Source organism: Phascolarctos cinereus, unplaced genomic scaffold (genome assembly GCF_003287225.1).
Source record: "Phascolarctos cinereus isolate Bilbo 61053 unplaced genomic scaffold, phaCin_HiC Scaffold_5;HRSCAF=322, whole genome shotgun sequence".
Lineage (NCBI taxonomy): Eukaryota > Metazoa > Chordata > Mammalia > Diprotodontia > Phascolarctidae > Phascolarctos > Phascolarctos cinereus.
Genome location: NW_027555958.1, coordinates 154537586 through 154554769, shown reverse-complemented (window position 1 = coordinate 154554769; position 17184 = coordinate 154537586).

Sequence of the window (17184 nt, the reverse complement as noted above, 5' to 3'; positions counted from 1 at the left end):
ATCTGGCCGACTATAGATAGGGATTCTCTTTTATCTCAAGTGATTGAGCTTCTGCCCTTGGAAGACCTCCAAGAAATTTAAAAATCTCCCTCTGACCTTGTGTATGTTTTAACACTTGCCATGAGGAAATAGTGAGCAGTTTTCTTGATAACTAATCAAAATGCAGGAAGGAGACAATCTCTGAGTGACAGAGATGATGGTAGTGTGGTAATGAAATTGAATGACCCAGAAGGTTGGAAATTCATTTTCAGTTAGCAAGGCAACTCAGTTACAATCCTCTCTGTAGGACTTCAATCTACTATCAACTTGTCCCCGCCATTTTTAAAAAATATAGATAGATAGATAGATAGATAGATAGATAGATAGATAGATAGATAGACAGATGTCTTGTTTTTACATCACCTACTTTTCCCAATATATTCTTCACCTCCTTTCCCAGTCAGAGAACCATATCCTGTAACAAAAAAAAAAAGAAGGGAACAAAAAGCAATTGAACAAAGCTAGCCAACACATCAACTGAAGCTGACACCATGTGAACAGTTTCCTATTCATCATCTTCCCCCCATCCCTTACAAGGGAGGGAAGTGCCTTCTCATGTCTTCTTTGGGGACAGGCAAAGTCATTATAATTTCACCATTTGCAGTTTTCATTGTTTTGTTATTGTTCCTGTAGGAAGCCTGCATGAAGGTCTGCATCCTTTTTAAAAATATCATTATTACTTCCTAATGACTTCCTCTCTTCTTCCTCCATAATACCTCACAAAATACAGTCAAAGAAAATTAACTAATAGATTGTTTAAATGACTTTGGATTGTTTCCTTCTACCTGATTAATAGGAAGTCTAATTCCCCAATAGAAGCAGCTAGGGGGTGCAGGAGACTTAGAATCAGGAAGACCTGAGTTTGAATCCAGCCTTACTCAGAACCTTACTAATTGTGTGATTCTGGACATGTCACTTAGCCTCTATCTACCTCAGTTTCTCCCTCTGTAAAATGGGGATAGCAATAGCATCTCCTTCCTTGGGTTGCTACGATATGTAAATTGTTCTACTACATGATAAATATTATAATAGCTAGATAACACATTGGTTGAGTCCTTAGTATGTGTCAGGCACTGTGCTAAGCCCTGGGATATAAATACAAGCAAATAAGATAGTCAGTGACCTCAAGGAGCTTACATTCTAACAGGAGAAGACAACATATAAATTGAATCCAAGCCAATGGTGAAAGGTCAGCTACCTGCAGAGCTCTGAGTGGTTCTACAGATAAAGTTCATATTTCTGGTGGGTATAATGCTCATGGCTTTGTGAGAAAAATTATTATTTCTCTCTTATTATTAAATTACTTAATTTTTTTAGTTTCATTTATAAATATATTATACACAAATAATATATTTATTAAATTTATATTATATATAAATATTTATTTACACAAATAATGTATTTTGTATATAAATACTACATTATGAAATAATATATTATTTATAAGTAAATTAAAAATTTACAAATATATAGATAAATTTAAATAATATATAATATTTAAATTAGGATAATAAAGGTTTTCCCTTTATATTTCCTTATTCAAAGCCTAGTCTCTCAAGGACATTTCTGACCTTGCCCCAAAATTTACCTCACCCAGATCATCTTATCTAGCTGGAATTCTTACTCCACAATTGTTCATTGTTCATTGACTGGGTGGAGAATAGATTTTTTTGCATGGATGGCATAGTGGTCTGGATTTAGAAGAGTCTCTTTTTGGCCACATGTAACATAATCAAAGTCACATCTTCAGTCTCTCATTAGAATAAGCCCACCTTTCATTATAATATTCATCCTCTCATTAATTGTTAAGAGCTCAGAGTTGATTTCCATTTGTTAGGAACACCTACTCTTTCAAGACACACAAGTGTTGTTGGGCCTCCATGATTCATCTTTGGTTTACAAGAGAAAGCCAAAGACCATTTTATTAGTTATCTTCTAGCCATAATTAATAAAATTATTAATTACCCAGAAACTATGTCTCTCAAACTTTTCATATGTCTCACTAATTAACAGAAGGCCTCCGTTAGCCAATCTCTCAGCCGTGAGACGTAATGCTAATGAAGCTCCATATTTCCTCCATCTTCTAAAACTCCAAAGCATAAGTCAGGAGGCAAACATGGCACTTTGTACAAGTAACAGTAAGTATGCAGTAGGCTAATCTAATCTCCTTGATGACAAAGACTATGTTTTGCCTATTTTTGTATCCCCAGCACTTAGCACAATACCTACCAAGCACATAGTAAGTGCTTAATAAATGTTTATTGACTCATTGGCTGTGGCACTAGAAATGCCATGTTTTGATTCCACTGAGACTTCTGCTTAGGCCTCAGGGTCACTAGTAAGTTCACCATTAGGACATGGCTCATATTTTTATTATCAGCTTTCAGAGACAAAAGAAATCAATGCACATATACTCTAAAGATTTGCTGGATCTTATCTTTTCCAACCATGCAGCATGAATCATAGAATCTTTGATAAAGAACTAGGAGAGGCCTCAGAGATCATCTAGTCCAACCCCCTTCTTTCACAGTTGGGGAAAATGAAACACAGGGAGGTTCAATGACTTGCCCAAGGTCACACACAGATTTCTTTCCTAAGCCAGAGCTTTCCTTGGAATACACGGTGATCAAGAATCACAAGACATTTCTTATAAGCATCCCCTGCCATTTGAGGCCAGTAAAATCTCTTTCTCGCTATTTCAGATGTCTTCTCTTGACCCAAAAGTCCAAAGTCATTGTGTAATACCTTCATTGAGCAAAATGAATGGGGAAGCACCCAGCGCTTATTATAAGATTATTATTATTATAAGACATAGTTTCTAGGTAGTGTTGTGGGGTCATTTACAGTTTGATATACCACTATGTAGCTCTACCTTCTGCCATTATCTTGACAATAATGTGCCCTCCAGGGAATGAATCCTGAGGTCCCAAGACTCAATATTCTCACCTCCTGGTTTGTATCCATTCTTGTTCTTCATCACATACTTGCTTTTGATGACAGATATCCCACATTCTTAGCTGTACTGCCATCTGATGTTGGCCAAGCTCCCTGGTCAACACAGGTAGTCTCCACTCTTTCTGTGGATATCAGCATTGCTTGCATGCATGTAATGATGTAACATAGCTTGAATAAATATTGTCATTCATCCTTCATTCTCAAAGAGTACTGATGACATCAGGAGGGTGATGTCTTGACTTGCAAATGAATTGGATTTCAGTGAGGCAGAGCTGTGCAAAGTCATTAGCCTTACTTTCTCCACCAGAGTCACTAGAGTCTAGTGGTAAGACGTAGGTTGGGTGGCAGCTAGATGGCACAATGGATACAGCACTGGCCCTGAAGTCAGGAGGACCTGAGTTCAAATCCAGCCTCAGACCAAACACTTGACACTTACTAGCTGTGTGACCCTGAGCAAGTCACTTAACCCCAATTGCCTAACAATAAAAAATAAAAAAAAAAGAAAGAAAGACATAGGTCAGGACGACTGGCAATGGCCTTGCTTGAATAGATGTAGGCATTATGTAAGTAGTAAGTAAGTGGCTAAGTCAGGTTTTGAACTCAACTCCTCTGACTCCAAAACCCATTGCCCTTTCCACTGTACCCACTGCCTCCTTAATCCTCAAAGGTTCTTTGGATATGCCCAGCTGACAAATGCTTCTGTCTTCTCTGGGTCAATGCTTACTCTTTCACTCCTTATTGAGATACTTTATGTTTTGTTTTTCAGTCATGTCTGACTCTTCATGACCCCATTTAGGGTTTTCCTTGACAAAGATACTGGAGTGGTTTGCCATTTCCTTCTCCAGCTCATTTTATAGATGAGGAAATGGAGGCAAACAGGGTTAAGTGACTTGCTCATGGTCACACAGCTACTAAGTTTCTGAGGCCAGATTTGAACTTACAAAGATGAGTCTTCCTAACTCCAGGCCCAGCACTCTATCCATTGCATCACCTATGACCCACATAATAAATGGTTTCTAAAAAATTGTCATTTTTCAATTGATGGCTTTAGATTAGCTTCTTCTGGTTAATGTAACATTTTCATCAGTTTTTATGTATTTCCAGTGTCTTTCTAAGAACAATGAGATCATCTAGATACACCTAGACTTCCATGCAATTCATGTCTCCCTTCAAGATACTCTCAAGATGGCTTGGGGTATATATCCAAACTAGCAGAATCTAGTTGGGTAGATGAAAGCTGCACCTTATCTTCCTGCACTACAGGCATATGTTACTAATCCATTGCAGATATATCCAATACTGAAAACCACTGGATTCCTTGTAAATAGTACAAGGTATCTGGAACTCTTCCCCTGCTACACTGGTCCACTTCAGTCCTTCTGTTTGAAGTCCAGTAGTCTACACAGGGTTGTTTTGATTTTCATTTCTCTTATTATCATTGATTTACAATATTGTTTCATAAAGCTGTTAGTTGTTTGCAATTCTTTTGAGAATTGTTCTTTCTTATGCTTTGGTCACTTTTATTGGGTATCTTGGGCAGCTAGATGGTGCTGTGGAAGAATGCTGGGCCTGGAGTCAAGAAGATTCATCTTCTTTGTGAGTTCAAATCTGGCCTCAAACATTTACTAGCTGTGTAACACTGGGCAAGTCATGTAACCCTGTTTGCCTCAGTTTCCTCATTTGTCAAATGAGCTGGAGAAAGAAATGGCAAATTACACCAGGATCTTTGCTAAGAAAATTCCAAATGGGGTCATGGAGAGGCAGACACAACTGAAAAATGACTGAGCAACAACAAAATATACACATTCAGATTCTCCCAGTATTCTTCCACATCATTGTATTAAATGCTGTATACAGCCTGCTAGGCTCCATGATGATACACTAACCAGACTTTCTTTCAGATGCTTTCTGATGTGTTCCATCACAGACAGGGGAATCTTCCTGAACCACTTTCAAAAAGGATGGGAATCAGTGAGGCAGATTGTCTGGGTTGTTCCTCAGCCACATCCCTTGTCTCATTCCTACAATAAGAATATGCCTGTCATCCTCCTTAACTTCTCTTTCTACCTGTTCTTCCATTCTTCAGATCTGGAGAGTCACCAAAGTCAATGACTCTGGGTCCACTCCTAACTTGGAGGAATCTGTGCTCTTGTCCCACTTGCTTCTATCTTCCTGTAACCTACACAAAGAGCAGCTAGGTGGTGTGATGAATAGATTGCCAGCCCTGGAGAGAGGTGGACCTGAGTTCAAATCCAGCCTCACACACTTACTAACTTCGTGACCCTGGGCAAGTCACTTCACTCTGTTTGCCTCAGTTTCCTCATCTATAAAATGAGCTAGAGAAGGAAATGGCAAATCACTCCAGTATCTTTGCCAAGAAAACCCCAAATGGGGTCATGAAGGGTCAGACATGACTGAAATACTTAACAACAACAAAACCTAGGCAGACTTTGTGGATGGTCCAGTCTTAGTGTTTAGATATTGAGTTTGCCACTTGCAAAATGTCGCCATTACCTTGATTAAGTTGGAATTGACACCACCAGTGCCAACACTTTAGGGATATTTTTTGGATCTGGACATACTAGAACCAGAGCATTTAACTTCCCATTAGTACCAACATATTTCATTTGTGAACTTCAGTCATTTTGTTTCTGCATTCACAAAGAGTTAGCCTGTTCACAGGTAGTAAAGATATTTTTCTCAAATGTCTGTCATAGAATGAGATACCCAAATTGTTGCTGTTCAGTCATTTTTGACTCTTTCTTGTTTTGTTTTGTTTTTGTTTTTCAGGCAATTGGGGTTAAGTGACTTGCCCAGGGCCACACAGCTAGTAAGTGTCAAGTGTTTGGTCTGAGGCTGGATTTGAACTCAGGTACTCCTGATGTAAGGGCCGGTGATCTGTCCTCTGTACCACCTAGCTGCCCCTCATTTTTGACTCTTTCTGACCCCATCTGGGCTTTTCTTGGCAAAGATACTGGAGTAGTTTGTCATTTCCTTCTCCAGTTCATTTTGCAGATGACAAAACTGAGGCAAACAGGATTGAGTGACTTGCCCAGGGTCACACAGCTAGTAAGTGTCTGAGGTCAGATTTGAACTCAGGAAGATGAGTCTTCCTGACTCCAGGCCCAGCACTCTGTTCACTGTTCCACCTAGCTGCCCAAGATACTGAATAAAAGTAAGCAAAATATAAGAATAAACAGTCCTCAAAAGAACAATTACAAAATACCAACAGCCATATGAAGCAATATTACAAATCATTAATAATAAGAGAAGTGAAAATAAAAAACCTTAAGGTTTTAGCTAATGCCCAGCAAACAATAAAAGACAGAAATAGTCAAAGCTGTGAGAAGGGGCAGAGTTGTGGGAAAAACAAGCACAAAAATGCACTATTGGTAGAGCTGTGGATTGGTGCTACCAACATGGAAAATAATTTGGAGTTTAAGAAAATGAGTAATGTATGAAGAATACTAAGAAAATTAGTAAAATTTCCATATTCATTGACCCAAAGATTCTACTGGTAGGTACATATCCCAAGAAAGTCAATGATAAAAATAAAAGTTTTATATTCTCCAAAATATTGATAGTAGAACTTTTTTATAATTACAAAGAACTAGAAACAGAATAGAAACAGTGCCCATCAACCAGAGAACTGCTTAACAAATTGTAGGACATGAATATAACAGGATAATCTTATAGAATCTTTATTGTAGGAAACAATGAATGTAATGGCTACAGAGAAGAATGGGAGTAACTCTAGCAACTGTTGCAAAATGAAGCAAGCAGAACCAGGAATACAATGTCCACAATAACTTTTGTTTGTTGTTACTCAGTCATTTTCAGTCCCATCAGAGTCCTTCCTGACTCCATTTGGGGTTTTCTTGGCAAAGATACTAGAGTGGTTTGCCATTTCCTTCTCCAGCTCATTCACGATAACTACAAAGCAAATAAGATCAATTACAACAAAACAATTGAAATTTAAAACGCTGAAATTGCAATGACCAAGTTGGTCTCCAAAGACAAGAACTAAGAAGATACTTTCACGTCTTCTTTGCAGAGGTGAGGATTGATAGATATGGAACATAAATATAATACCAGATTTTTAAGATTTGTTAGTTGATTTTGCCAAATATTTTTCTCTTTATTCTTGGTTATAAGGAATGACATTCTGGAAGGGAGAGGGGATGGGATAAACTGGAAAATGTAAATTATATATAAAAGGAGATATGAATAAAATTTTATTTTAAAAAAACAATGAATTTTATTGTTAAAAACTAACACAATAATCACTTGGGATCCACTGTCCACTTTGACAGTATCCAGTAAGATGCTGCCTCTTCAGCATTCATAGTCATTTCTTCATAAGGTCATTGGTTTATAGATCTAGCGCTCAAACAGACCACGGAGGTCTAGTCCAACTCCTTTATTTTACAAATAAGGAAACTGAGGCTTAGGAAGGTTAAGTGACTTCTCCAAGGTGATTGAGGTGTTTAGCATCAGAGATAGGACTGGAAGCCAGAGAATCGGTACTCTTTTTACTATATCTTGCTGCCTCCTATGAGGCCAAGTAAAATGGACCCATAAACGACTGGTAATGAGATCCAGATAAGTATCTCCTGGGTCCAGGGTGACCTCTGTCTTTGTCCCCATCCTCTTTTTACCATCTCTGAGGGCATCATCTTCTTCTTAACCAAGTCTGACTCTGTGTGGTCATGACCTCATCTATACCTGCCCCTTCACCTGCTTTCTGTTGGAAGAATCCTTCCACCAAACCATTATGATCATAGGATTCCTGATTCCTTCTCCAACTGGAGCAATTCTGCCCACAGTTTCAGGGCACCTAGGGAAGGTCACTTGAAATCTGGATTGACTAATGCATGCAACCCACATCTTGCAGCATTGGCAAGCAGTAGATATAAAAAAATGTCTTTATAGACTTTTTTATGAACTCCTGCCTTCACATCTGGGCAACCAGTGATGGACTATTATGCTGCTTCTGTAGTCCCTGCATAAAAATATGACCTGGAACCAGTCAAAGTCAAGGCGGCATTGTGGATAAAATCTTAGGCCTGGAGTTGGAAAGACCTGAGTTCAAATCTGATTAGCTGTGATCCTGGACAAATTACTTAACATCTCTTTGCCTCAGTTTCCTCATTTATAAGATGGGTATAGTAATAAAACCTACCTTCCAGGATTGTTGTGGGGATCAAGTGAAATGATAATTGCAAAGTACTTAGCACAGTGCCTGGCACATAGCAGGCACTATAGAAATGTGAGCTACTATTAGAATTAATATTGTTTCATGAGTCAAGTCTGTCTTTGCAATCCTGATATTCTTATGCTTTCTTGCTTTGTCTAATTCAAACTCCCTTATTTTCCAAATGATAAACCAAGACCAGAAAGGCTAAGCAACTAGTCCAAGGTCATGCAGATAGTAAATGGCAGAGCCAGGATTGAAACCCAGGTCTCTTTTCTGCAAATCTGGTGCTCTTTCCTTTGCACCAAGCTATGGTCCCATATTACAAATGAAAGTGACATGACTGGTATCATACAGTCTTTTCCCCCTGTCCTCAAACATACTTGTTAGCTGCCTTCCCTTTTATTCAGTCAACAAACATATAAGTATCCAGTATGTTCCAAGGACTGTATTCAGTGCTAGAGATGAAAAGTTCATCTTTCCCTAATATACCAGTTGTCCTTCAATTCAATTGAATAAACATTTATTAAGTACCTACTATGGGTCAGGCAGGTGCTGTGGTGAATATCATACTTCTGTTCACTTGGTCTAACATAACCTTATTTGTTTTCTTGGGCTTCATTACTCCTTTCTCTGTCAATCTCTTTAGTAGATGTTCCACCTGCATGATATAGACAGAAGTCTTCTTATTTTTGTGTTGAATGGCATTGAGAAATTTAGCAACCTTCAAGGGGTAGACCCACCTCCACAAATTATTCCTTCAGTATTTGCAAGCATTCCTGCCATATGACTTCTTGGTCTACAGACTGTACAGACATACAAGGACTCTCCAAGGCACTTTATCATAAGTCCCTTTTTTCTATGCCAACTGTTTGCCAATGCTGCAAGACTTTGGTTACATGTATTAGTCAATCCAGGTTTCAAGTGGTTCTTTCCAGAAGCATAGATCTGCTTTCTGAGATGCTTGGGGGTTATACAGTCCATGCATTGGAAAGGGCTGAGGAACATTAGCATCTTTAGCAACCCCTGGCTCTGAGGATGTCTTTTTCTCCATGATAACTCTAAACAGTTTTGCTTTGGATATTCCCTTTCTGATTAAGAGAGGTTTGACTCTGTAGTATCCCCTCATTCTCAGTAAAAGTCTCCATGATGTGTTTCCAACTCAAATGTCTATCCTATCAGGGATTTTAGAATAGTTACTGGTTCAGGTAATACATAGGAAATAGACAGGGTATTGGCCAATTGTTCCTATTATTTAGGCTAAACTGTGCACCACAGTGAACTCCCAGACGTACTGTGAGATATTTTAAATTTTTAAGGGAAACACAATACTCACATCTATTCACATCTGTTGAATGCTGTGCTAACTGCTAACTCAAGGTAGTTCATAGTTTCAGCATTAGAGTGCATTACATTCCTTTTGATGACATTTTTGAATGTTTGAGATGCTTTTGTTTATTTGTGCTTTCTGCTATTCCAGGAACTTCTTCTACCTTTCTTGTTTTCAAAACTGGATTTTCAGCAGTTGCTGTGATAAAAAGCAAGTGCTGTAAGAAAATCAACATGGTACAAGAAATGGGATGGCAGTATCCAACTTGAATCCAAGGTCTGAAAAGTTGTGCAACATCCAATAGGCACGCACATCCCATTAGTAAGTAATTGTGATTATTTAAAAATTATAGAAAAATATTATTTTTCTTTCAAATTATGTACAACATTTTTTCAAATGGCTACTAAGTCATTAGGATATAAGTACTTATTAAGCTGTTTGAACCTAAAAATAGATCTATTTGGCATTGCTTTTGGCCTAGGGGCTTCATGAAAAGAATTACTAAGACACAAAAGCTCTGTGAACAAGAAAGTTTGGGACCCTCTGATTTGGCAAGAATTTCACAGCTCTCCAACATATATCTAGCATCTTAACAAATTCTCTCAAAGCTTTATTACTTAAGTCATGATACATTCCTTTGTTCTTGGTGGATTATTCCCCACCAAAGTCCTAAGGATTCACATTCGCACTGCTCATGTTGGCTTCTCTATTCATAATGGATACCGTAATACAACAAATAACAAAACTTAATCACAGTGTCTAAGATGGTGATCCTGGATAAGCCCCCAATAATATCTCAGAGCACCCCACCCTAACTCACTGAGTGAAGTCCGCAGAGAAAGCAACCCCAGATCCAGGTATTGTGTGGTCCTTCATCACCTCCAAAACAATATCTCATGGATTCTACCACTATATATACCCTGAATAATCAACAATTCAATTCAAAGCAAAGGCATCTAAATAAATGGCATGGTAAGGAAAGCAGTAACAAAACATCTTCAGTGTAAATTTGCCACACGTAATCACATAAGTAGAAAATGCTATCAGTGGGAAGAATGGATGCACATCGGGAATATATAGAGAGGCTCACGTTTAGATAACATATCTGGCCAAGGTACATGCCTAGAAGGGTAAGCACATAAGATACATTTGTGATCAAGGCATCATATAGAGAGATAATTCAAACTTCTGATGCTGCAGGGCTACTGATGTCTTCTAACAATGTCATTGTTCTGTTCCTACCAGGTCTGCTCCCTCTTTGTCTCCACCTGCTCAGCTGGATGCTGTTTCATTCCACATATAGTCTCTGCTGCCCATTGCGAACCAGGGTCTATGGGCATGTAACAGTGGAGCTTCTCCTTACTTCAAGCTTCTGGCTTCATCTATAGTCCCTGGCTTATAGGGCTTACTCTTCTTAAGAAGAGTGCTCTTCTATACTCTTTTAATAGTCCTTTTTGAAAAGCAGTCAACCTTGCCTCAGTTAGAATAGAATAGGGGTCTCTTGGCTTTATTTTCCTTTACTAAGCGGTCTGTTCGTTATCAAAATCGTGGCTAAAAAACCATTTTTTTTACTCTGCAAAATAATACTCCTAACTATAAACACTAATATTTTTTAGGATGTCAAGCAGGGTACAATCAAGCTAGCTAATGTTCTCAGGCTTAATCTTTTCTTTGGGCTGAATTTACTGGTCACTAGGTTTGGTTTTCCCTAGACAACCTCATTCTAGCTTATGGTGAATATTCCCTTCAAATTTTAATGTCTGAAGGCTAAACTAGATACAGTTATCATGAGGCAAGTTGCCCAACAACTATGGTGTTTTCTATTCCAAAAACTTCTTTCATTCCCCAAAATTGATTAGTTAATGAGGGTGTGGGGGAGATAAGGTGGAAGCACAAAAAAATAGTTAAGGAGTGGGGAGAATAGCTTTATTGTTTCTCCTATACTCCCTAGCCATACTCCTGACCTTTCTTGTGTATATATATATATATCCAGCTAAAGCACAAAGGAGCTTTGGGATCACCATTACATATTAAAAAATGAGTACAAGCTTGGGGGGGAGGGTGGGTGGGCAACGCAGTGCTAACAATTGGGAGAATCAGGAAATACCTATAGTAGAAGGGAGTACGTGAGTAAGCCACATTGTCATACCCTTTCTTTTTTCATCATTTTGCTTTCTTAGGGTTGTCCGCCTTTGGAATGTAGCTCCCATCTATGGGCCATCATGGATCCCTTCCCACTGCCCTCCACAAAACCCTCAAATCGGATTAGCAAATTTGCAATCCTCAAGTGCTTAAATAGTATTGCAACCTGAGCCCAAATCCCCCCATTCCTGTTTTAATAATTGTTACAATCGATTCATTATTTGTGACTCCCAAAGCCCCAGCCATAAATATATAAATGCATTGTCTTGCCACCCTATAGACTGCCCCAATGATCGATGGCTATGACAGGCCCAGCTGTAGTCTGATTTGACAACTGGCAACCAGAGCTGTGACAGTGGACATTGACTATAAACATTACAAGGCAAAGCTACCACTCCTTTCCTTGGTGACTACAGCGCTTCCTTGGTGAACATAGGTGGTCTCTGGTATAACTAAATCTACTTCTTCCAAAGCCCACCAATCACCTATCTCAAAAGAGAGAGAAACCCAATGGTTAGGTGGGTCTCTCCCATCCTGCATTCACTTCCACGATTTCCCCAGTTAGACCCAGAAGTGCTCTGAATGCAAAATATGTAGTCTCAGAAAGTGAGATACAACTTTTCCATGGCTGAAATGATTTACCCCCCATCAAATGTGGGTAATCTCACACTGGTTGCTTTTCCATCCCATCTTTCCAGGTACCTAGTTTCAGTTCTGCCCTGTCCACAGCCTGGCCCACTCCCTGTCTCTGGCGACAAGCAGGCTCTGTGAACTTGTTGTAGGAACAGATGTGCGAGCCAGCTACTGAAACAGATGCCAGTGGCCACAGTCATTTGTGAAACAGAAAGGACACAAGGCTCGATCCGCCAGCCAGGCCTCCAGGTCTAGGATCCATAACATCCCTCTTCAGGGTGACTAGCTATTCACATGACAACTAGCACTGTTGCTAAAGCAAAGAAATCCACGAATTTGTAAATCTAGAGTTAAAGCGACCTTAGACATCATCTTATAAAACCCTTAATTTCATACTTGAGGAAATTTCATGGATGGGAGAACAACCAGGAAAGATCCCAAAGAACATTGGTTAGAACTAATGTGGAAAACAGTAGTCCTATTCTTTTTCAATACTATGAGAAAGGTCTAGGATTTAGAGAAGTCCAATGACTTGTACAAGGTCACATGGATGCAAAGCCATCATTTGAATTCATGTCTTCTGACTCCAGAACAGGTAGGTGGTGCGGCAGATACAGTACCAGGGCTAGAGTCAGGAAGGCTCATCTTTCTGAGTTCAAATGTGGCCTCAGACACTTACTAGCTGTGTGACCCTAGGTAAGTCACTTAACTCTGCTCAGTTTCCTCATCTGTAAAATGAGCTGGAGAAGGAAATGGCAAATCACTCCAGTATCTTTGCCGAGAAACCCCCAAAGGGGATAACAAAAAGTCAAACCACCTGAGATGACTGAACAACAAAAATTTCTGACTCCAGGTTCAACATGCTTTCTACTAAGCTATGCTGCCTTCTTCTTGGCCAGTAAAGTATGCTGGTTTATTTTATCTGACTTCTCACAGGTTCTCCTGGGTAGAACATGAACTAGTTTGGTTTTTTAAAAAAAATAGATGCTGGTAAATATATTTGATTTTAATTTTAAAGCTAGAGGCAAAATATCCATGAAATAATCTGTGACATAAAAGATATGGAAGAAATTCAAGAGGAGTTTTGCTTGGACACTTCCTCATCATTTCATGGCATGGTTTTCACATCAGATATTCAACAGCTCATCCATCTGATTATGGTGCATTAGCCCCTCTTCTAAATCTGATTAGCTACTCCAGCCTCATTTCTCATAAAGATTAATTTGGAAATTTATGATTAAATGTCAACAAAAAATGTAGTACATGAAAAAGTATTATTAACATGCTCAACAGGACAACTTGTGGTTTTCCCTTCCAGTGCAGCCTATAACATATCACTTATGGTGCACACTTGGAATCTTTCTCTTTCTGACCTCAGAGGGGAAATTGGCACACACTAGCACGGAACTGAATACAAATGAAAGTCAGTGTTAAAAGCTTGTGAAAAAAAAAAACCCAACACTTTTAGATTCCTGCCAAATGAGATTCATCCTTATTGGATAAAGATTAACTGGTGCAGGTCTGCCTGGCAAGGGAAGGGTAGGGAAGAGAAGACGAGACAAGGCAGGGAAATAAGCATTTATATAGCACCCACTACAAGCCAGGCACTAAGCTAAACACTATATAAATATTATCTCATTTGATCCTCACAACAACTTTGTGAGGTAGGTGCAGTTATTATCCCCATTTTACAGTTGAGAAAATTGAGGCAGAAAGGTGAAGTGACTTGCCCAGGGTCACACAGTGAGTAAGTGTCTGAGGCCAGATTTGAGCTCAGATCTTCCTGGCTCCAGACCCAGTTCTACATACCTTCTAGCTGCCTCATATGGCTGGAGAACACAGGGTGTTTTGGTCCCTCGAGAAACTGCAGCTTTGGAATCAACCTTGTGATTTTTCTGCTACTCAGGTTTAAAAAATAAAAAATAAAATTTTTTTTAAAAAGCTAGTGCCCTTTATGAATTAGCAATGAGAATTTGACAGAAGTGATTTTCCTCCGGAATCACGTGAAATGTTCTATTTTTCACCCGCAGCTAGAAAAGTGTGATGAGATCGATGCCTTAAATTAAGTCTGAATAAGACTGAGAGAGAATGTTTTCATCCATGAAGCTGCTGTGAAATCGCAAAGATGAAGGAGAACCGGCAAAGACCCCATCAAAAGAACACAGGCTAGAATTAATGATGAAAATCAGTTTACCCTACTCTTCTCCAACGCCATGAAAAAAACAAAAACAAAAACCCGGCGTCAGTTATATTGGCTTAAGAAAAGAAGAAGAAAGAAAGATGAGCAGCCTCAGCAAAACAGCTAGCGAAGGAGTAGAGGAAATCCCTGGGCACAGGCGCTGGAGCCAAGCTCGACAAAGACGCGCTGAAGCCGCTCTGAGCATGGAAAGTCAATGGCAGAGCCGGGGGTTTTATCTGAAGTATAACATTAATCAGAAACATCTCTAATTTAACTTTGATATAAATGCCATCCAGCCGCATGATGTAGGTTAGAAAATCACTGTTATCCTCTGCTATAATACGGATTATTTCTATCACTATGACCGTAAGGTCTAGAGAATTACATATCCAGTTCTCCCCAAGGAACAAAGGCTAGGAAGGGGATGAAGTGATGTGTGCAGGGGTTAATTGTCACAGATGAGGTGAAGATCCAAGATGACTTCCAACCCACAGTCACAAGAACCTGTGGGCCAACTCCTACTCTTATTTGCAAAAGCAATAGATTTGCAGTGTTTCATTCGTGGACAAATAAATCCTTGCTCCAAGAAAGAGTTAAAGTCATAGCATAGCAGGGTAAGAGAGCTAGAATGGATTGTAGTCAGTCAGTAAACATTTATTTAGCACCTGCTATGTGGCAAGACCTGTAGTAATTGCCGAAGATAGAAAGAAGGGTAAAAAATAGTCCTCCCTCCCAAGAAACATCACCGTCTAATGTGGAAGAGAATGTGCAAACAATTATTAAAAAACAAGCTATATACAGGATAAATTGAAGATAATCAACAGAAGATAGGCCATTAGAATAAAGAGGCATCAGGAAAGACTTCCTGTAAAGGGTGAGATTTTAACTGGGACTTGAAGGAAGCCAGGAAAACCAGGAGGAAGAGATGAAGAGGGAAAGCATTCCAGACCTGGGGGACAGTCAGTGAAAGGTATGGGGTCAGGTGATGGAGTGTCTTGTTCAAGGAACAGCAAGAAAGCAAGTGTGACTATCCCGCAGACTACATTGAAGGTGTAAGAAGATTGGAAGGGAAAGAGGGCAGGTTATGAAGGGCTTTGAATGTCAACAAAAGGATTTTGTATTTTATCCTGGAGGTGATAGGGAGCCACCAGAGTTTATAGAGTAGGGGAGTAACATGGTCAGACCTACACTTTAGGTAGATCACTTTGGTAGCTGAGTGGAAACTTATGGCAAGAAGAGCATATCCCCCTCTATCTTGTGTTAAGCATTAGCTCACTAATTAAATTACTTTCTTGACACCTCCCACCCCCAAGGACACCTCCACAAGAACATTCTGTGTGGTAACATCTGTTCAGGAAGACTTCAAAAGTTCCCTACTTTCAGGAATCCTCCTGGTCAATCAGGTCAAATCCTTTCTCAATTTCCTTTTGTTTGAAGCCTTCCCCCCTCCTTTATGGTTTAAGCATATATAAACCCCATGTAAACTCACTCTGAGCAGCTGGGGGGCACAGCAGATAGAGTGCTGGGCCAGAAGTCAGGAAGACTCTTTTTAAGTTCAAATCTGGCCTCAGGCACTTACTTAGGCAAGTCACTTAACCCTCTTTGCCTCAGTTTCCTCATCTGTAAAATGAATGGAGAAGGAAACGGCAAGCCAGTATCTTTGCCAAGAAAACCCCAAATAGGGTCACAAAGAGTTGGACAAGACTGAAAACGACTGAATGACAAAAAACTCACTCTAGGGAGTCTGCTATGAGTGGGGCTCCCTTGCTAACAACTCAATAAACCCCAAGGGCAAACTTTATGCTCTGGGATCTTATTATTTGTGCATCACCCACAAAATCCAATAGTGGGATCACTGAATCAGAGTGTATGAACAGAATAGTAACTGAATTAGAATGTTAGCTCAACGCAAGTGAAAATTATTTCATTCTTATATTGTATCCCCAGTGCCTAGCACAATATCTGACAGATAGCAAGTAATAATTCCAAATAGTTTTCCAGAAGAATTGGATCAATTCATAGCTCCATTGTAGTGAATTAGTGTACTTGGTTTTGTTTTGTTTTTCTCAAAGACCCTCTGTCATTGCATTTTTTTTTACTCCCTTTGACAATTTAATGTGTATGGCAATTTGGTTTTCTATTATTTTCTATATAGTTGTTGAAGGCTGTCTGTAAAATCCTAGGCCATTGGTTGCTACTTATCCTTTCCCTAAACTCCTCACATCCACCTCCCAAAATCTAGGTTCTTATGGAGCTTCCCATCTTATCTGTCATGAACTCTATGATCATTTCCTTCCACTGCTCTTGTCACTTGTATGTTAACGAAATTCCTTATTAATCAAAATCAAGTCTAGAATAATTGTTTGCTGGTTGCTTCTTCCACTGTCTAGAGTAGGGGTTCTTAACCGTGAGAACATGAACTTAAAATTTTTAAAAAATTTTTGTATTTCAATATAATTGGTTTCCTTTGTATTTTACTTTGTGCATTTTGTGCATTTAAAGGTATTATTCTAAGGAGGGGTCAATAGGCTTCAACAGATTGCAGAAGGGGTCCAGGACATTTTAAAAAAATTTTTAATCCTTGCCTGATGGAATTATCCATGAGGGAAGGCAAGTCAAGAATCTCTCAGCTATTCTGAGCCTAGCAGATTATCTGGATAGTTGAAGTCTCTCTTCATCTCGGTGTCACATTTCCATGGCAGTCTAACGATT